General features: G+C 40.0%; 1 long non-coding RNA gene across 2 annotated transcripts; it reads left to right on the top strand.

Annotated features, from left to right (window-relative positions):
* The first annotated feature begins 1,410 nt into the window (after nt 1-1,410).
* LOC148351923 (uncharacterized) lies at nt 1,411-20,947 on the top strand. Of its 2 annotated transcripts, XR_015852916.1 has the most exons (6): nt 1,411-1,874; nt 1,961-1,994; nt 17,953-18,196; nt 18,726-18,826; nt 18,904-18,936; nt 20,895-20,947. It is a non-coding gene; the product is annotated as an uncharacterized LOC148351923 (long non-coding RNA). The 2 variants fall into 2 exon arrangements; XR_015852917.1 differs by lacking the exons at nt 18,726-18,826; nt 18,904-18,936.
* Nucleotides 20,948-21,808: the final 861 nt, after the last annotated feature.

Genomic DNA, 21,808 nt, shown 5'->3' with positions numbered 1-21,808 from the left:
TATCTATCTATCTATCTATCTATCTATCTATCTATCTATCTATCTATCTATCTATCTATCTATCTATCTATCTATCTATCTATCTGTCTATCTGTCTATCTGTATCTAAAAAGCAATCCAATCTATCACAGTTATCTTTCCATTTAATCTTTGGAAATGTGTTTTGCTAAAACCCCCCACACAAAAATGTCTTAGAAAAATTGAAGGAGTGTTGAGGATCCGCTCGTAGCCATGCTGTCACAGTGTTGGGAAGGACAACTCTCACTTTCCTCCCACGCGTTCCAGTCGAGTGCTGCACAATTGAAACGAATCATTTTCCGTAAGAAACGTGACACCCGAGGTTGACGCTTGCTCTTTGTTGTTATCGTACATGGCCAAGATGTTCTTGGAAACACTTTGTGAGTAGCAGGTCAAGGACGTGCTGATCCAGACACTTTGCTGGGTGAGCTGCTTTGTCACCACCTTTGATATTTGCTTTGCCCTATATAGAAAAAAGAACTACTTTGAAATGATCTATTTTTTCATGTTAGTCTTTGTGAAAGTACCTCTGGATGTTGAAGTCAAAAAATCATCATAATGCACAGAAAATGGTGCCCCTGTGACCCTAGTGGTTATAGGATCAAACCAACCAACCAACTAACCAACCAACCGCACACATAAAAGAACCTAAAAATGTTTTTGTCCATGTTTGTGCCTGAGCGGCAAGGTGGATTAGTGGTTAGTGTGTCGGTACAGGTCTGAGGTCATTGGTTAAAATCAGCTACCAGCCTTCCTGTGCGGAGTTTGAACGTTCTCCCCATGCTTGCGTGGATTTCCTCCAGGCACCACGGTTTCCTCCAAAATTAAAAAAATATGCATGTTAGGTTTATTGGCCGGTCCACATTGTCCCTAGGTATGAATGAGCGAGTGAGTAATCTGTCTCTGTGTGCCCCGTGACTGGGTCGCAACCATTTCAGGGTGTCCCCTTGCCCACTGCCTGAAGATGCCCCCCCTGCGACCCTACTGAGGATAAGCGGTGCAGATAATGAATGGATGGATGTTTGTATGTTTGATGGCCAAACGGAAGAAGCTGTCTCAGAGCATGTCTGTCCTAGTTTTGGGAGACCTGTAGCACCTACCAGAGGCCAACATATCAAAGGGGTGGTTTCCAGGGTGGGCATTGTCTTTTATATATTAAATGGCTCTTCTACGTTATAGCAAGCCAGCAATGTCTTTCAGATTGGGCAGAGAGCAGCAGATGATAAATTGGGCTGTGTTTATTACTCTCTGTATGTTCTTTTGCTCTGCCGTGCGCTCAGCATACCACACGGTGATTACCTATGCCGGAACGCTTTCCACTGGGGCTTTATATATAATGACATCAGCAACTTCTGTTTCTGGTTGTTTCTCCTGAGAAAACCCAGGAGGTGGAGGCGCTGCTGGGCCTTCCCCACCACTGCCTTGGGGTTGGCAGAACAGAGAGAGGTCGTCAGAGATGTTCACGCTCAGAAGTTTGAAAGAGTCAACTCCCCATTTCTGATGAGTGGGGATCGATTGCTTGATTATTCGTACGCGTATTTTGTGTCTCCGGATCAACCTATAGTAAGGACATTCCGGTATACATACTTTACATATTTATATACATACCGCTTGAAACAAAACCCAACTTTCCTCATATAACACATTAAAAATGATAAACTATGTTCCTGGAAACAAAGCTGAGGTCTGAACTATAAAAGAGCAAAGAAAAAAGCTGTCAACACATGTAAAAAGAGTTCAAAGACCAAAGAGTTCTTCAAGTTAACCAGAATTCCTTGGAGACTGAATCATTTATGTATCAGGAAAGCGTCTCAGGAAGACCAGGAGTGACCGGTAACTGCTGGAGACCATGCAAGGTAGGCCCAGGAAGATTTAAAAAAAATGATGCTAGTGGTTTTATCTCGGTAGCTTAGTGTGACCCAGAAATCCGTTCTATACACAGGTTGTGGTGAAGCAGAGGCCCTACATAACTCTGAGTAAGTGGACATTGATCATAAAACATTTTTAAAATATTGCATCAATATAAATCAATTTGACGTGCTTCAATCTTAGAAGTAGAACTATAAACATTGTTATGTGTATTATTCAGTGCTCTATGATAAGGTCTTACTAGTTTTTGAAGACAAAACAACTCATTACCATTTCTTTGTTTGAGAACTATAAGCTAAAATGCATCCCAAAGAAACAAGAAACCAATAGTAATGTTATACAGAACTTGACACTAAAACACATTAAACAGCCAACACTAGCTAAGAAATCCAATGTACAACACAAAAAATACACTCGAAATACATTTTGAATACATATTCTTTTAAAAAAAAAAAAAGTACTGTATGTCTAACCCTTTTTAGGTTCATTTTTTTAAAAATTCATATTCTTTGACTTTTATTACATCAATGGAACATAAATCAAGATCTCTCCATTTAACCCTTGTAACGCTGGCACATACAGTACTTGAAGGATAGGGAACTCTCTAGTTGTTCATCTATAAAAGATTTTCAGCTAGCTGGATGTTAGCTCAATGTTGACTTATTAACTATTGATGTTTTGTCTTCAATTTAAAAATATTCCACATAATATATCACAATCTTCTCATTTTTTGCCCAGCCTTTTGCAAGGGGTTATGTTTTTTTGGGGGTACTTGTAGCAGAAAGATGGCAGACAGTTATATCAGCTCCCTTTAGTTGAGCTTCATGTTACGTAAAATAAGTACTGATTTCCTAATCATTTTTGCTTATTCAAATCAATACTTGTAATTTTTTTTAATGAATGTTGACATTTTACCACCAGGAGGTACTGAATAATACAGAATGTCCCTTTAAATCAGGGGTGTCAAATTAATTTTAACTCAGGGGCCACACGATAGAACAAACATTCTGTTGGTGGCCGGACTAGTAGATTAAAGAGAAAGAAAAAGACAGAAATACGAGAAAGAGGGAGGGAAAAGGAGAGATTCAGATTCAGATTCAGATTCAGATCTACTTTATTGTCATTCTAGTACACGTGAATACAGAACGAAATGTCGATACATCTGACCCGCACAGTTTCCTTGAATGTATAGATATAAGTAAAAGTTGTATTGTATCATGGCTACGTATAGTATTTTACCATAGTGCCGATAGTGCAAGAGGAGTAGCTAACCAGATGTGCAAAATGGGCAGTCAGGTTAACAAGTCAGGTAAACAGTAACATTAACACTGTAACAATAACGCTGTAATTACAATAGTGCAGAGAGCAAATGTGCAAGGAGTGGCAAGCTATAAAGAACTGCCAGTAGTGCAAAAAGTCAGATTAGCAGCCGTTTAGATTTAGGTTAACTATATGTTAGATTGACCATTTAACAGTCTAATGGCCAGGGGGACTAGACTACTGCGGAACCTGGTGGTCCTGCACCGCACACTGCAGTACCTCTTCCCAGAGGCTAGCAGAGTGAACAGTCCATGATGGGGGTGAGAGGGGTCCCCGATAATGTTCTTAGCGTGGGATAGGCAGCGCTTCTGGCCAATGTCCTGAATGGAGGGAAGTGTAGTCCCGATTATTTTCTCTGCTGTCCTCGTTACCCTCCTCACACTACCCCAGTCGGTAGGAGGGCGGGATAAAGAAAGAAAAAGAGAGAGAGGTAGGGAGAGCTAGAGAAACAAAAGATAAAAAGTCGTGAGAGAGGGGGAAAAGAAAGGGAGAGGAAGAAAGAAATCCAAAGAGAAGTAGAAAGAGAGAAGGAGATAAAAGAGAGAAGAAAGCGTGAAGGGTATGAAGAGAGAAAGAGAAAAGAGAGAAAAGGGAAAAGGAAGTTAGAGCAAAAGAGGTTAAAAGACACAGATAGTGAAAGAGACAGAGACAGAGAGGGAAAAAAGGGGTGGAAAAGAAAGAGAGAGAGAGAAATAAATACAAGTACAGTCTTTGTGAGAGGCACCTGGCTTTGGCAACCTCAAGTTGACATATTTCAACCTGCAGCTTGTTTCTCTCTTGCACTTCTCTGAGTGTTGTCTCGCGGGCCGGATTCAATCCCTTAGCGGGCCTGATCTGGCCCGCGGGCCGCCTGTTTGACACTTGTGCTTTAAATAACGTTCATCAAAAGGGCCAATTGAAGAATTGTTTCTTAGCCTGTCATTATTAGTTTCATATAAAACAGGGATGTCAAACTCGGTTTGGCTCTGGGGCCGGATCCAGACTTTTTGTTCTAAGGCAAGCCGGATCAGTAAAGAAGCTCTCAGTATTTAGCTCTGATTTTCAGTATTATGCTTTATCGCTCAGGAACCTACATCCTATAATCGCAGATGACGAGGGATATTTTTTAAATACAACACATTTATTCACAAACAATGGGGAAGAAGGATGTCCACATTTTGTATTGAAAATGTGAATAGGTTTAGTTTAACAGTTAATTAAATACAGTTGTACACCTGAACCAACTCACCATGCTATAAAAATTCAACACTGCCTCCTAGCGGATGGAGAGAGCAACTTGGTTTGCATTTATTAAAAAAATATTTTTGGATAGAAATGACCAAGATTTGCCTCTTTTTTTTATTATAATCAGAAATTTATCATAGGCCAGATTAAATCCATTGGTAGGTATATATGACATAGCTGATGTAAAAACAATACATATATATAATAGGTCTCATTGCTTTTAGGGTGTCTAATTGCAATTTTGTTCAGTTTCATTTTAATTTGCAAAGGAGTAAAAACCATTTTCACATTCGTTTAAGATGTCGGGTATCTTTTTTCGTGCGTGGGCGGGTGTAATGCGGCGCACATGTTCATTTTGTTTGTGGATGCAGGAGGACTGGGAGCGGCTATGAAAACAGCGTGGGCCCGGCTCTTCTCAAAGGGGGTGTCGTGGGATCGCCTTGACTTAACAAAAGTAAAGGGGGGGGGCGGTTCTTGTTAAAGTTTATCAGACTCGTTGAAATTCCAATTAAGGTTACTTAAAGGTATTCCGAGACGTTTTTGCCAATTGGGCACAGAACTTGTAGGGTTCCTCCACACATATATGATGCAAAATAGTACAGGGACTAGATAGATTAACGTAAATTCCGGACTATAGAGCGCACCTGATTATAAGCCGCACCCACCACATTTTAAGAGGTAAACCGATTTTGTACATACACAAGCCGCACCTGTATATAAGCCGCATGCGCCCACATTTAAACATGTAACACAAACACAAAATTAACCCAAACCTTACTTCAAGTCCCGCGATTGAAAAATGTCCTTCATTAAAGTCCACAGTTCAAAAATCACAGCCGGCAGAATGAACGGAAAATGATACCTGTACTTAAGGTTTGATGCAGACCTGCAGAGTCCAGGTCCTGTTGAAAGTAATCCAAGGAAAAAAGTGTATATTTCCAAAGGTAAGGGTGGGAAAAATATATTAAATGAACACATTTACTCACGCAACTCCTTTTTCTTTAACCAAATTTTTACCCCCTCTTCTTTCCTTGTCTGTCCCTCACCTTTAGCGGTCCACACTTAAACTCGGCACCCAGCGTTTGTTCCGCCACTCATTTTTCGTTCACCCGTCCAAAACATATCAGAATAAGTGTCTAAAATAATTACAAATAAATAGATTACAAAAATATACAGTTGCAAATACATATTATACATGGGTTACACATATTTACAAAGAAAGACGGTACACCGAGAGAGTTTTCAAAGCTTTAATAATAATAATATAGCTTTGACAGGGCAGTTAATTGTAGCAACACTCGAGCGCCGCTGACGACCGTTAGAAAAATTACATAAATTGGCCGCATCACTGAATAAGCCGCAGGGTTGAACGTTAGGGAAAAAAAGTAGCAGCTTATAGTCCGGAATTTACGGTAGTCTTAAAATAAACCTGGCTTGTTTTTTGCATCTGTGACATCATTGAAGGAACACAACACTTTGAAAATGGTGAATCCCTTTAACACTACAGACAGAATTGGGAAGTTCGCTTACCCTGTCTTCGACTCCTTTTCGGTAAGCCGTTTTTTGCCACGTGTGTCGCTGTTGATACAATTTTGTGCGGCTTATACCCCATTAGTGTCGGGGCTGCCTAGGTCTTTCCTGTTTTGTTTGCTCCCAGTTGGCGCTCGTTGGCAGCTCACTGTGTGTTGTAAGGTCGACTAGCCTGGAGTTAGTGGTGGTTTGCCGTGTCCCTTGGTTTATTCCTGGCCGGTTTTGCCTTCATCGCTGCTGCTTTTGGTTTTTGGTTCCTGATTGGCCTGGCTGCTCATCGCCTGTTGTTTGGTCGGCTAGCCTAGCGTTAGCCCCGGTTTTGCCGTCTTCCTTGGTTTGACCTGAAGCTAGCTTCACATTTGTAGCCATAGCCGTTGCTGCTTTGCCTTGTTGGTCCCCAGTTAATCTGGCTGATCACTATTTTTTTGACCGGCCAGCCTGGGGTTTTTTCCTGGCCAGTTTCGCGTTTTTTGCCATAGCCGTTGGTGCTTTTTGTTGTTGGTTCCCAGTTAGCTTAGTTGCTCACTGCGTGTTTTCATTGTTTCGAATAGCCCTGTGTTAGCGTCGGTTTTGCTGTGTTCCTTGGTCTACTTATTCCCGGCCAGCTTTGCTTTTGTCGCTGTAGCTGTTACTGCTTTTTGATGTTGGTTCCCGGTTAGCCTGGCTGCTCCATGCCAGTTTCTCTAATCGGCTGGACTGGCGTTAGCGCCTCTTTCGCTATGCTCCTTGGTTTGTTTATTCCTAGCCAGGTTTGAGTTTGTCGCCGTAGCCATTACCGCTTTTCAATGTTGGTTACCGATTTAGCATGGCTGCTCACTGCATGTTTTTTGGTTCGGCTAGCCTTGCGTTTTTCTGTTGGGACTGACGCCACCTTCTGTTGATCGATCTCACTGAGGTTCCCATTGGCCGCTCTTCATGTTTTTTGCTATTTTTCGGCTGCTAATTTTTTGCTTGTACCATTACTGCATCCACCTACGACACAACACCTCGGCATTCTCCACAAAAACGTCCAAAACTTGGTTTAAAACACTCATAACCTTTTTGATGAATTAACATGTAGTACAATATGGCGAATGGCTTGCTTATTGCTGTGTTCCTCAGATGATGTCGTAGCTTAGTCAAGTCAAGTCCTGTTTTTTTGTATAGCCCTGAATCACAAGTATCAAAGGGCTGCACAGATCACAGACTGTTGTTACACCGTCCCCTGATCTAAAACCTACATGAGTGCAAGGAAAAACTCAAAAAACGACATAATATAATAATAAGAATGACAAAATGTATGTATTTATTTATTAAAAAATGGGTTAACATATTCGTTGTCACAATATGTTAGCCCATTGAATAACAATGACAGTGAAGGTATCTCATCTCATCTCATCAGCTACACCGCTTATCCTCAGTAGGGTCGCGGGGGTGCTGGAGCCCATCCCAGCAATCATCGGGCAGTGGGCAGGGGACACCCTGAACTGGTTGCAAGCCAATCGCAGGGCACACGGGGACAGACAACTCACTCGCTCATTCACCCCTAGGGACAATTTGGACCGGCCAATTCACCTGAAATGCATGTTTTTCGAATGTGGGAGGAAACCGGAGTGCCCGGAGGAAACCCACGCAAGCACGGGGAGAACATACAAACTCCGCACAGGAAGTCTGAAACTAGATTTGAACCCACGCTGGAGGTTCCCAAGACATGAACTGTGCCGCACATGCGCTAACCACTGCGCCGCCGTGCTGCCATAGTAAAGGTATATTCTATTCTATTCTATTCTACAAGATAAGATTTATAGTTTAAACAGTGCTTGTAGCTCTAAAAATAAATTTAGTAGAACTAAAACCTTGTTTGTTTTTCTCGAGACACGCCGTCTTCAAAAGGCAATGTCTCTGAAAATATTTTGAATACTGTATTCTTGTGAAATATATATGTAGATTTTTAGCACAAACCATGTACTATGTCCTTATATATTGCATGTTTAAGAGTTCATTACCCTTAAACCAAGCTTGCCATTTGAGGCGTTCCTCAGTGTGTGTTTTTTTTTCCCCATTCGTGTTTTTCACCTCAAACCGAAGTAGCGTTCCCAAATGTGCACATCTGGAAAACACCTGTCATGCTGAGAAAGCCATTTCTCTCCTTGAAACGCCAACCTCCCGCTTGTCTGTTTTATGAAGTCTAAATATTGACCCGTGAGAGATAAAGGCACAAGCTGGTGCTCGCTGACAGCTTCATAGGGGGGCACGAAAGCTACAAAGCAGGACGGGAAAAAAAAGGAACTGTTGTGTTTTTGTCATAAAAGAGTCATTACAGTAGCTGTGACTGTGTTAGTTAAAGCAGACAAGGCGTCTGGGAAGCTGACTTTGAAGTTGAGGATGAGGACGGGGTCAATGTCGGAATTTTTTGGAGTATCGGCGCCCGGTATCGGCAGCCTACACGATACCTCAGGTTTTTTAAGCTGACAGCTACTTTTGTGTTACTGATTAGTGCAAAGGGCTCCCTGTTTTACATGCATATATTCTATTATTACTATGTTGTTATTGTGTTATTACCATAAAATAGATATAGTCAACCACTAAAGCATCTGCCTTGTATGTGGGTACGTAGTTATTAACATTTTTCAATGTGTTTAGTTCATAGATTTTAGTTTATTAATGAGTTTAAGTTTAAAATGAGTTTAAGTAAAAAAAATGGTATTTTAAAGAAAAATTGTGTTTTATTTAGTCAAGTCATGTTATTTGTAGTGCCTAGTGCCTCCTAGTCAATGTTCCCTGTAATTTTCCACGGGTCTGAGCGTTCACACAAAGTCGGTGAGCAACGCTTGAAACAACAGTGAGCAACCATAATCCCAAGTGTGGCAAGATAATTCATTATCAAACATGTCCAAAACTTGACATCGAGTTCCATTTTGCTGAGTCTCCGGCAATGCAAAATTATTTTTCTCTTTTGAATGAATTGACTCATACTCGTACTGTTGCAAAGGTTGTACGGCCTACAAACGTCGTTTGTTCTTACAATTCTTTCACAAGATATCCATTTCTTTTTATTTCCTGGAATATTTTGTCACATAATATTAACATTTTGGGGGCTTATTGAGTCGGTTGTAAGATACAGAACCGTACTTAATCACATTTTTTAGTGGAAGTACAATGTTGGCAACAAGATTCACCTGATATAATTTGAAATTATTTGAATGCAACACAAACTTTTTTTTTTTACTTTTTTTTTAATTCCTTTAAAAAAATCTCATTGTGTTTATTTTTTCCGAGCTGTTACTTTTTTTCTTTTTGTTCTCTATGTACTTTTTTCCTACATTTTTTTCATTTCTTTTTTTCTGTCTTTTTTCTAAACTGTTCCTTCTTTTTTCTCTTCCTTTTGTTTCTTTTTTTCTCAGCTTTTCACTACTTTTTCTTTCTGGTATTTTCTTCTTTTTTGTTCAATTCCCCCCTTCCTTAAAGTCGTTTTGTGCATAATTTTACTAAAGAGTCGTTTAGGACCCGAAAGAGCCGGTTCCTTTTAGTGAGCCGAGCCGAAGAAGCCGGTTCTTGACAAACTCTACTAACTTTACTCAACTTCGTTCTACTTCGACTCGACTTCAAAATACCTCATTTAGGACACAACGTCAGGGGAACCCGTGTATTTTTACCTTCATGCACTGTAACTTTGACTTAAGTCGCTTCTTAATTAGTAATTTTGAGCCCTCATTTTTGTGCGCTGGCTAGATTTTCTTGTGCGCCGAGAATGTGCGAGCAGTGCGCAGCTTAGAGGGAACACTGCTTCTAGTGGTAAAAAAACCAAAACATTATTCGTTAAAAGAAAATATTGATTTGAAAAATTAACAAAAATACATATATTATATAAAATGTTTTTTTAATACTCGTTGGTCGAGAAATGCATTTTTATTTGACACAACTTTGAGGCTAACCAAGTAGGGCTGCCAGAGGTACCCCTAAAAAACAAAACTTTGTGAAAGGCTGGGCAAAGAAATTAGTTAAAAAAAATGTTAAGGGTTGGTCACTCTGAGTTTCCTCAGTTTGTTATCTTCCTTGTGCTTTGTAGCGTTCATCTTTGGTCGCACTACCCAATACAGTGGCATCTAATGGGCAAATAATACACACTGTCCCTTTAAAGGCACTGATCCTATCAAAGTTTTCTCATGCCAGTTAGAAATTATATTTCCTGGAAAATTTCAATAATCACTTCTTTAGATTATGTCAGAATTGTTTTATTTTTTATCAAGTAATAGTTATGATGTCAGGAACCAGAACTGTGTCAGGACCCAAACGCGTGACATTCTCACACAAGCATTTATTTTACGGGAAATGGAGAGTCATGCACGTTAAGCAGCGGTCTGGCGTGGAAAGACAGGAAGCCAGAAACCGATGAGATTGATTCCAATTGCCCGAGTAGATATCGGACAGATGGGGTCGATGCCGGACAGGACGGGATAGACAGGATAGATAATGTATCAGGATATCGAAAATAAACAGGACTAACTAGACGGGAACGAAAACTGGAAACCGAAATTAACAGGACAAAATAAACGGGAACAATGCCGGACAGGAAATACCAACAGGAACAGGACCGCGTCTTGCGGGGCAGAAGTTCGTTGACACACTGACAAACGGAAAATGAGAACACTGAACCCAACTAGAAGGACAGCCAATCTGTCAACGAGCCGCAGCTGGCGACACACGGGCGGGCCAATTGGGCGCCATGGCAACCGTGACATGAGTAATTAATAAACCCTTTTTAAACTATGATTCTCTCGATTGGGTATTGATGCCATACTGATACCAGATAACACATGAAAGTACATCAGTCTCCCTTCCTCCCTTTAAGATGGTTTTAAGAAATGCCTACAGATGCCAATGCAATAATAAAATGAGACAATATCAATGACAATATATATGTCTAATTGTTTTATTTTAGTTGCTTCCCACTAGAGGGAACCTGATGCTAGCATTGTATCTATCAGTATTCACCCAGTCTTAGACATTACACTTGACGGGGTATCTGAATCAAACTAACAGTAGTGAGTACCGTATTTTCCGCACTATAGGGCGCACCGGGTTACAGGGCGCAACCCCAAAAAATAGTTTTTTGTCCTATATCTTCCATACATGCACCGGATTATAAGGCGCTACAATGGGAACATCGACAAAACAGTCAGATAGTTCAGTCAAACTTATTACCCCCTTAACATTCCCAAAGCTTGCAAAGAAGCAAAAACGTGTCGTAGACACGTGCGGATGCGGTGTCCGTACGATGTAACTCAAATGCATCGTTACGAATATCATTCGGAAGGTTAAAGTCTTGGGATTCAAGAAATGCCAACCATTCCTTAGTTTCTATTTTCTTTTTCGCTCGCAACTTTACTGTGCATATGACAATAAACACTAAAAAAAGACCCATCACAGAAACATCTTGATCACTCTGAAACAAGATACTGGGAAAATATATAGCCGGAGTAGCACACCGAAGTCGTTGCGTTCAATAATAAAGTGCAACCATGGTCCTCTTATATCCGTGAGGGTAATAAATCCAGGAGAGTAAAATATTTACAAATACAGAATGGTAAAACATGTTTCCTCTATGCCGTAGACAACCACACTTGCTATTCACATTCATCTTTTTCGGCCAATTGCAGGCTTTGTTTTGCCCCTTTAGCCTACGCGAGCCTGTAAATGACAAAAAGGATCCGCCCCCTTTACCTCTGAATAACTTTAGCCAATAGTGATCGATTCAAATAATGATTGGCACATCTTTTTCGGCCAATTGCAGGCTTTGTTTTGCCCTTTTAGCCTATGCGAGCCTGTAAATGATAAAAAGGATCCGCCCACTTTACCTCCGAATAACTTTAGCCAATAGTGATCGATTCAACTGATGATTGACACATCTTTTTCGGCCAATTGCAGGGTTTGTTTTGCCCCTTTAGCCTATGCGAGCCTGTAAATGATAAAAAGGATCCGCCCTCCTTACCTCCGAATAACTTTAGCCAATAGTGATCGATTCAACTGATGATTGACACATTGGTTAGCCAATGAAACGCCGGTATATAAATCCCAGCATACACCGCGGACTACTTCGCGTTCGGGGGAAAATCTAGTCGGCGGCTGCTTGCATTAGTTGCAAGACTTTGCAACTCAATATTGATCCATATATAAGGCGCACTGTATTATAAGGCGCATGGTCAGCTTTGGAAAAAAATTAAGACTTTAGGTGCGCCTTATAATAATAATTAATAATAATAATAATTTCCTTGTATTGTCGTTCTGTGTAACAATGTACACAGAACGAAATGTCGATTGCACCTGACCCGTTGTAGCGAGCCGATGCAGCCGCAGCCAACAGAGGGCGCCGCCGACCACTTTTTAAGTCTTAGGAATGACTCGGCCGGGGCGCGAACCACCGACCTCCCAGTCTCAAAGCGGGCGCCTTACCATCTAGGCTACTGAGTGCCGAAAATACGGTAAGCCTGCCAACATGGGTGGTTGGATCCCTTGAACACTTGGGCAAGTACAGGCTGGTGGCACCCATCCCTCTCCAGGCCAACATAGGTTTCCACCCAGTCTCAAACCAGGGACTTTTCGCTTGTTAGGCGAAGGTGCACACCGCTGCACTACAGAAACACAGCCGGCCAACATAATAGATTTAAAAAAAAGGCAACGTACTGCTGCTCGAACTTAAAGAACTCCAATTATATCTGTTTGATTATTTATATGTACGCATCAGGACGTTGTGTTTTATGTCCCGGTATGGAGAACATTGACATTGAAAACATGCTTTTTACTACCGTATGAGAAAGTGCATAGCCAATGGAGCACAAACAACACATACAACACCCACACACACAAACAGCAGCCTTGCTTATCTTGGCCCAATGTCTGTTATCCCGCTCTGCATCCTTGTGTCCCAACTGGAGGCCTCGTATATCAAAGATCAAAGGCCCTCGCCCACTTAGTCGTTCCTCCCCCCAAAAAGATTGTGCCTGATGTCCTAGGGTGGAATAGTCTCTCTGGGACGAAAATGAGTTATGGGAATAATAATAAGTGATTAAAAATCACCAACATTGTGCTGCTGTTGGTATGAGTCCCTATTGATTTTTCAATTGGCCACTGTAGACAGGAAAAATCCAAGCTGTGATTACAGTGTCCGCCACTAGATGGCATATTTCTGAAGGGGAAACTCCGATACTCCAAAAATAGTTTTTCTTGTTAGCTTTAAAGATACCAAGGACAACATTGACCACAAAAATACACACACAAGAGTATGTTCTCCCACTAAAATTATAATTTTTAATTTTGTTGTAAATAAGTAGAAGTTAATAGGTTTGTTCCTTCTCTCTGTGCTCGGACCAAATTATGGAAAAACTACAATTTTAGTCCTTGAAGCAATGTGCTGATAGATATATTTCTTCACAAGAATTGTTATTTATATTTTTCAGTGAGTTTTTATTATTAATATTGTTGTCATTGTTGTCATTAGTGTTAATAATAATAATAATAATAATTTCCTTGTATTGTCATTCTGTGTAACAATGTACACAGAACGAAATGTCGATTGCATCTGACCCGATGCAGCCGCAGCCAAGAGAGGGCGCCGCCGACCACTTTTTAAGTCTTAGGAATGACTCGGCCGGGGCGCGAACCCGAACCTCCCAGTCTCAAAGCGGGCGCCTTACCATCTAGGCTACTGAGCTGGTGTTGTTGTAAATGTAACAAATTAATGAATTTATAATCGAATTCAGTCTCTCTATATTTTTGCATTTAATTCTACCATTGTTTTTATTTTTATTATTCTTAAAATTAGTACTAATAGTGTTACTATTATCTTTTGTAATACTATTGATAAAGGTAATATTTATCCGTATTTTAAAAGTATTTTTAATTACTTTTTTCTCATTTAAACCTTTTTTAAGTATTGGTAGTATTTTTGTGTTAATATTTTTATTATTATTATTATTTTAAAAGAAATTAAGTAATTTAATTGTTGATAGACACTTTTTCTAAATATTTATAGATGGTATATATATATATATATATATATATATATATATATATATATATATATATGTAACAAATTTTGTTATTATTATCATCATTATTCTTAGAAGTAGTCGTAGTAATAGTAGTTGTATGTTTTTGTCAGGAACCAGAACAGGATCAGGACCCAAACGCGTGACGTTCTCACACGAGCCTTTTATTTTACGGGAAATGTGGAGTCATGCACGTTAGACAGCGGTCTGGCATGGAAAGACAGGAAGCCAAAGACCGACGAGATCGATTCCAATTGCCCGAGTTGATATCGGACAGATGGGGTCGATACCGGACAGGACGGGACAGATAGACAGGATAGATAATGAAACAGGATACCAAAAACAAACAAGACAAACAAGACAGGAACGAAAACAGTAGGGAAGAATAAACAGCACAAAAATAGACGGGAACGAAACTGGAAACCGATATTAAACAGGACAAAAATAAACTGGAACAATACCGGACTGGAAGTACAAACAGGAAAACAGGACCGAGTCAGAACCCACGTCTTGCGGGGCAGAGGTTCGTTGACGGACTGACTAAAAGTAAGAGAGAGCACACTGAGCTTAAAAAGACAGAAAGCCAATCTGTTAATGAGCCGCAGCTGGCGCCACACGGGTGGGGCCAATTGGGCGCCATGGCAACCGTGACAGTTTTGCTTTCATTACATTTTTCTATCAAAATCAAATTTGTGTCCTTTTAAAGTAATTCTATGCCTTTTTAGTTAGTCTGCCCGTCAAGTTTTACTTAGTTCTACAAATATTAGTGGTAGTTTTGTCATTATTAGTGTTGTTATTATTCATAAATAAACATAGTTGTTCAATTTAAATAATAGTTGTTTTACTAATTTGTATTCATCATCATATTAATGTTAATTATTAAAATCCACACACATCCATCCATTTTCTTTACTGCTTAATCTCACTAACGTTGTGGGGGAAATGATTAAATATTTGCAATAAAATAAATATTTACATAATAATATTCGCAAAGTATTTGATGCCGCCTCTATGTGAAAAACCTGTACATTATTTGTCTTTTATTTTTTGCGTAATCAATTTTTGCCCTTGGGAGTAATTTTTCTGGGGAAGGGGGCCCTAAATCTTAAGTGTACTGCATGAGCTTATGTGCTTGAAAGAAAATAAATGGCCTTATTAATTATAGAAGCTGCACATCCCTTGACTGGAGCATTCAATACTTGGAGCTGTCCACTCTAACCACGATCTCAGATTTAAAAGCACAGATTTTGAATAACAGCATTATTACCGTCTCTCAAACATCCGCTGACTAATTGGCGAATCTTACCGAGGCTCTTGTTTGAGAACATCTCGTTTTCCTGCCTCTATCTTGATAAAAACCTCACCATCTGTTATTACCTGATAGCTTTTCAATGTATTCTAATAGCATATCCTTTATTATCATTGTATTGCTACACAAAATTAAGGTTACAATCCAGTTGGCAATGTATATAATATATAGACTACTAAATAGAAGAATATAAAGTTTTCATCTCCAGAATAAAGTATTCACATCCAAAGTTAAAACCATACACAACCGGGATATTGCACCAAAATGCCTTCCATTTGCACAGTACTTTGGAAATAAAGTCTACATGTAAAAAATAAATAAACAATGTAAAAACCTCTAATAGTACCAAAGATACAACCTTTCTACGACAAGAACATCTAAAGTGAAACCCATACGCAACCCGGATGTTGCAATTTAACCGGGATATTGCACTTGAAACAAAGAACATGAATACTGTCAGGACCAGAACGGAAACAGGACCCAATCGCGTAACGTTTCTCACAAGTTTATTGAGATAGAGAGAGGAAGGGCAGCGCCCACGATCTGGTACTTGTGATCCAAATACAGAGATGGATCTTTCGTAGCGGGCGATGGCGGTGTCAGGGACGGAAAAACAAGTTGGTAGCCAGGACAGGAGAGCAAAAAACGTGGTCGGGATCGGGAACGAGTCGTAAGCCAGGACGGAAGAGCAGAAGACAAACGGGAGCAAAAACGCTACAGGCGTGAGTCAGGGTCGAAAAAGGCTTGCCTTGTATACACAGAGGTTCGCAGACGGACTCACAACAGGGGACAGACAGGACTGGGTTCAAATAGGGACAGGGAGCAAATCAGAACCCGCAGCAGTTGGTGCCAAATAGGCGGGCACAAGTGATTCCTATTAGTAATCATGACCGAATACTTTCAATTTGCACGATATTTTGGAAATGAAGTCTAAGTGTAAATAAAGAAAACCATACAGTGTAAAAACATTTAACAGTACAACAAATGGAAACGTTTTCTGCAACAACTGTCAAGAGCAAATAAAGACACTGAATCCCTAATGCCCCCAATAAGCAGGTCGGCGCCTTGCATGGCTGCATGGCCGCTATTGGTGTGTGAGTGTGTGTGTGAATGGGTAGGTGTGAAGCACATAGTAAAGTGCTTTGGGAGGTCTTCATTGACTTGAAAAGCGCTATATAAATGCAGACCATTTACCATTCACACAACCGGGGTATTGTACTTTAACTGGGATTTTGCATTTAAAACCGGGGTATTGCCCTTGCACTTAAAACCAGAACATTGAACATTAAAACTCTGTTTGATAGATTTTGTTGGGGAAGAAGCTAGCCCTCAGTCTGTCCATTGGGGCCTTAGGGGGTCTGAACCGCCGGCCCGGTAACAGTTCGAATAGGCGGTTGCTGGGGTGTGAGACGTCCTCCAGGTGCTGTTTAGCTCTGTTGAGGTAGTGAGAGCTGGCAATGTCCTCCAGGCATTTTGATTTTCATGTATTTTGGTTTTGTTGGTGAAAGGCTCAGTTATGTGAAATATAGTAAAATATAATACAAATTTTAAAGTAGTGTTGTGTTTTAGTTCATAATAGTAAATTCTGAGTACTGATACTAGATATAAGATTCTGCTTCTCCATCTGTCTCAGCAAAGGGAGCCGATACCAGTATCAACTGCCCTTTAGTGGCAATTTTAAATTCCAGAACTTGGAATTAGAAGAATTAGTAATCGTCATTCATTTCTGGCCATTTTAAATAAAAAGGTATTGAGTTTTATGGTTATTTATTTTAAATGGATAATGGAGTTAGTATCTGCTTTCTGTAACACCTTGAGTTAAGTATGGTATCCACAAAAAAAAGGTGCTAGTAGCATCAGTATCTGTTGTCAGTACTGATGACAATCGAGTTAAGGGAACCTCCTAAGTGGGTTCAAATCCAGCTCCCGGCCTTACTGTGCGTAGTTTGTATGTTCTCCCCGTGCTTGCGTGGGTTTCCTCCGGGCACTCCGGTTTCCTCCCACATTCCAAAAACATGCATTTCAGGTGAATTGGCTGGTCCAAATTGTCCCTAGGGTTGACTGAACGAGTGAGTTGTCTGTCCCCGTGTGCCCTGCAATTGGCTGGCAACTAGTCCAGGGTGTCCCCTGCCCACTGCCCGATGATTGCTGGGATGGGCTCCAGCATCCCCGGAACCCTACTGAGGATAAGCGGTGCAGCTGATGAGATGAAATGAGATCTGTATCAGACCGTAAAAAAGTATCAAATATCCTTGGTCACAAAGTCTTTTGCACAAAAGTCTCCTTATTTTCTATTCGTTGGCCTTCAGAACAGTTCTTTGAAATACAAAATAAATTTAAACTCTCCCTTTGTTTTCTTGAATATACTTTTTTATTATTTAATAAAATGATCACGTGTGAACACGATTGTATTGTTGTATTTCTGGCATTAAATTGTATTCTTTTTTGGGCTGAAAATGTAGCTTTTTTTGAAAAGTCTGCCTTGAAAATGGCCTTAAAAATAAATCTGCAACCAAATCAATATATTTTCGCCCTTTAGCCACTGCGGGTTGAAAAAAATGCTATCAAATCACACTTGTACATTGCGATCATGTTGATGAAACACTGCCCCCTTGCATTGTGAAAGCAGTAACGTTTCTCTACACTTTCCTCCAGGGCCAAATGAACCAATCATAATTTGAATGGCTAGACCAACAGCGGATATAACCACTATGCTATGCTGCACAACGCCTGCACTTAAAATATTGAAGGCTTTTGGGCAGATTCCTGAGCCTGGCAACAAGTACTCCTGAAACGTGATTGGTTAACTGCTTGGATGTGAAAGCACACGTCCGGAAGCAGTGCATCCAGGGGAGAAGAAATGAAAGGAAACTGGCAGACAACTTGGAATTATTGTTTTGTAAGTTTACTATCATTTGTTTTGTTATTCAGGCAAAGCACAAAAAACTGCATCAGACATTAATCAACAAGCATTGATGGACAAAATATAATTTACATTACATGACTCAGATCCCGGATACAAGTGGCCGAAATGAGCTTCCTCCGCAGGGTGTCTGGGTTTTCCCTTAGAGATAAGGTGAAAAGTTCAATCATCCGGGAAGGACTCTGTGTAGAGCCACTGCTCCTCCGCATTGAGAGGAGCCAGTTGAGGTGGCTCGGGTATCTGATAAGGATGCCTCCTGGACGCCTCCCTCGGGAGGTGTTCCGGGCATGTCCCACCAGCAGGTGGCCCCGAGGGCGGCCAAGGAGACGCTGGAGAGACTGTCTCTCGGCTGGCTTGGGAACGCCTCGGGATCCCTTTGGATGAGCTGGAGGAGGTGGCTATAGATAGGGACGTCTGGGCTTCCCTTTTAAGGCTGCTGCCCCTGCGACCCGACCTCAAATAAGCGGAAGATAATGGATGGATGGATGACTCAGATATATTTTAGGCCAGCAGAGAAGGCATTGCAGGCCTTCATGGCCCACTTCTGGTGGAATCAAAAGAAATGCAATAACACTTAGAAGCAACAACCTCCAAACAAGTCATAAGGTATGTTTTTTTATAACATTTAGCAGCAACAAAATAAGTCCCAAGATTTGTTCTGACAGTTTTGTGCGCTTGTTTAGGGTGGTGATGGCCCTACGGAGGAAGCTATCTCCGTAAGCATTTTTGTCCTTGTTTTAAGGGACCTGTAAAAGAGGTGGTGGCCGGGGCGAGAAGAGTCCTTTAAAATGTATAAAAAGTGTATAAAAATTGATCTGGATAGAACAAAAATTCACTGCATGACTCATGTGGACGCTGACGACCCATCGGCGCTCTTGACGTGGCCGGACCTCGTGTTTATCGGAACATGCTAATCACTTCTTTCTGCGTAATCTAATCAGTTGCTTGGACTACCGTCCTTTATTAGATTTGGAAAAACACAACTGGATCTGCACTCACTTCTCTCAAAGTCATTTTTTTGGGGGTGCAGATTCTACAGAAGGTAATTGATACTAACACAATTACTACCATATAACCCCAAAATCGAATACAAAAGAATAGAAACACATGCAAAATAAGATGTCCATTTAAGGGCATCTGTTTTTAATGTGAACTTTGACCTCACTCCAGATTTCTGACCTTGGGGGTGATGTCTAAAAATGTGATGTGGTGGTGGTGTATCTTTTGTCCCTACAAGAACACGAAATGGCACTCAATTTCTAATGTTCAATTTTTTAAGTGCATTCCCTCGTGATGCCTTCAAGGCCCGTGTAAAAGTAGGACAGTGTACTACTCAGAGATGATTCAGTTATTGTAAACAAGAACATCATGTGATATAAATCAATTACCATATTTTCTGAATTATAGGGCACACCAGATTATAAAGAGCACTCTCAGAATATTTCTGTATGAGCTATCTGTTTTATTTATAAGGCACATAAAAAAACTACAGTGAGAGGGTTGCTTTAAAAAAATAAAAAATCGGAAAATTTAATTACTTAATAAATCAGGATTCACATCTAATTTAACTAGTTTCCTAAATGCTTACCCCATGTAAGCGTATTTCGTTTTAAGTGTTCATTTCTGAGTTTATTAACCAGATTTACAGTCTTTAAGGCAGGGGTCGGGAACCTATGGCTCGCGAGCCATATGTGGCTCTTTCTATGAGTATCTGTGGCTCAGAGACAAATTTGATTGCATGCAAAATTTCTCCATCCTGTTCAAAGCTTGAGTTATCCATCCTATTCAGGTACACGCAAAGCCTAACCAAAGCTAAAATTACAAAGTATTACTTTGCAGTATATATAGGGCACGTTTTTCACCACAATTTACAGTCAAGGTGTCACACAAAAAAAGGGGGAAAAAAACTCGTTTTGGCTGTACAACGCTAAATAATCCCTTATATAAAAGTTCACCATATAATCTGTGTTCAGTGTTCAGATACCTTATGATGAATCCACAGAACTGTAAATATGCCAAAACACCGGAAGAGAACTTAGTCATTTGATTGGGTGAGTGGGAGGGATGGGAGGAGCTATGCAAAAAGTGCAAGCACTCTCTCCCATCTCTCGCCCGACGCCGTCTGCGCCAAAAGTGAGCTCATCAGGCTCCCTATTTGCAGAATGTTGTGACGTTTTTACACAATAACTGCTTGCATCTGGTTTTGAAACCAATATGTATGAAAAAAAGGGTCAAAATGAGTTTAACCGATGTTGAGTAATTGCAAGAAAGAGACAAGTTTAAAGTGGTATGTTTGTTGATTTTGGGACAGGGGCTCTGGCATTATTCTCTTTTCATAATTTTTATCAAATCATCAAAAATAAATGTGCTGAAGACTAAGCTTTTGTCTGGGGCGCGGGTTTAGTAATTTAGTAAATTTGTCTCATAATATATGGTGTGGCTCTTTCCCAAAATAAAATTAATATTTTTTGCTTTTATGGCTCTTTGAGTCAAAAGGTTCCCGACCCCTGCTTTAAGGTATACCGGAATAAAAGGCGCACTTTCGAATTCCTTGCCATTTTGTTGTTTTTTCAAGTGCGCCTTATTGTCAAAAAAATATGAAACTCCTTTGTTCCCCTACTTTTTATATCTTTGTTTTCAAAATAGAAATTTTGTATATTTTGTATATTTCCAGATAATGCAAGAATTGACCAGCGGTTCGGAAAAATTCCAGGATTTGCCAAAGGTAATCTTAAAACGTAGTAAAGGTCTGTAATTTTTTTTTTGTTATTTATGATTTTTTTTTTTTTTGGGGTAAAAACAAAAAAGCAAATTGTGCAGAAAATGAAGTGTCGTAAATACAGTGCAATTAAATGTGTTTACATCACTTCACTTCTTTCACATTTTGGCACTAAATCCTGTTTCCAATTTTTTTTTCTTTTATAAATTCAAAGCCAATGACGACTATTACCATTTACCATTTATAGCCGCCACATTCCCTCGTTTACCATACCGGTATCTTGCATTTTGTTATCAAAGATAGTATCTATGATTGTTACGTTTCTGTCTCAAAATTTTGAACGAGATGATGTATAAAGCAAAACACACTAAACATTTGTGGTGAAAATGAAGCTTTGGGAACACTGTACTTTTTTCAGAATGTGTTCACATAACTTCATATTCTCCACATTTGGTTAAAAAGTGATTTTGTTTGACACACTTGGGTCAGAAATAACCCAAAATGGACTGATCAATTACTTGGATCAATTGAATCCTATTTTCTGGGTTTGTAGGGAATGCCCCACTAATTGTGGTTGTTTTAATCAATTGATTTCATTTGTGGGGTGATTTTAAGAAGGAAAAAAACGAGAATGTTCTTTATTTTAACAAAATTATCCAGTTTTTGGGGTAATTTTAAAACAAACCAAAACAATTTACACTGAGTTGTTTTAAACGAATTGGTCATTTGCATTTAATTCTAGATAAAGATGACACTATTTTAAGGAACGGGGCAGCACAGTGGAGCAGTGGTTTGCGCTTGTGCGGCACAGTTCTGAGGTCATGAGATTGAACCTTCCTGTGTGGAGTTTGCATGTTCTCCCCGTGCTT

The sequence above is a fragment of the Urocampus carinirostris genome, chromosome 15 (genome assembly GCF_059441175.1).
Source record: "Urocampus carinirostris isolate Australia breed hairy pipefish chromosome 15, RoL_Ucar_1.0, whole genome shotgun sequence".
Taxonomy (NCBI): domain Eukaryota; kingdom Metazoa; phylum Chordata; class Actinopteri; order Syngnathiformes; family Syngnathidae; genus Urocampus; species Urocampus carinirostris.
The sequence above is the reverse complement of the archived record's forward strand: the minus strand, read 5'-3'. Positions and strand labels throughout refer to the sequence as shown.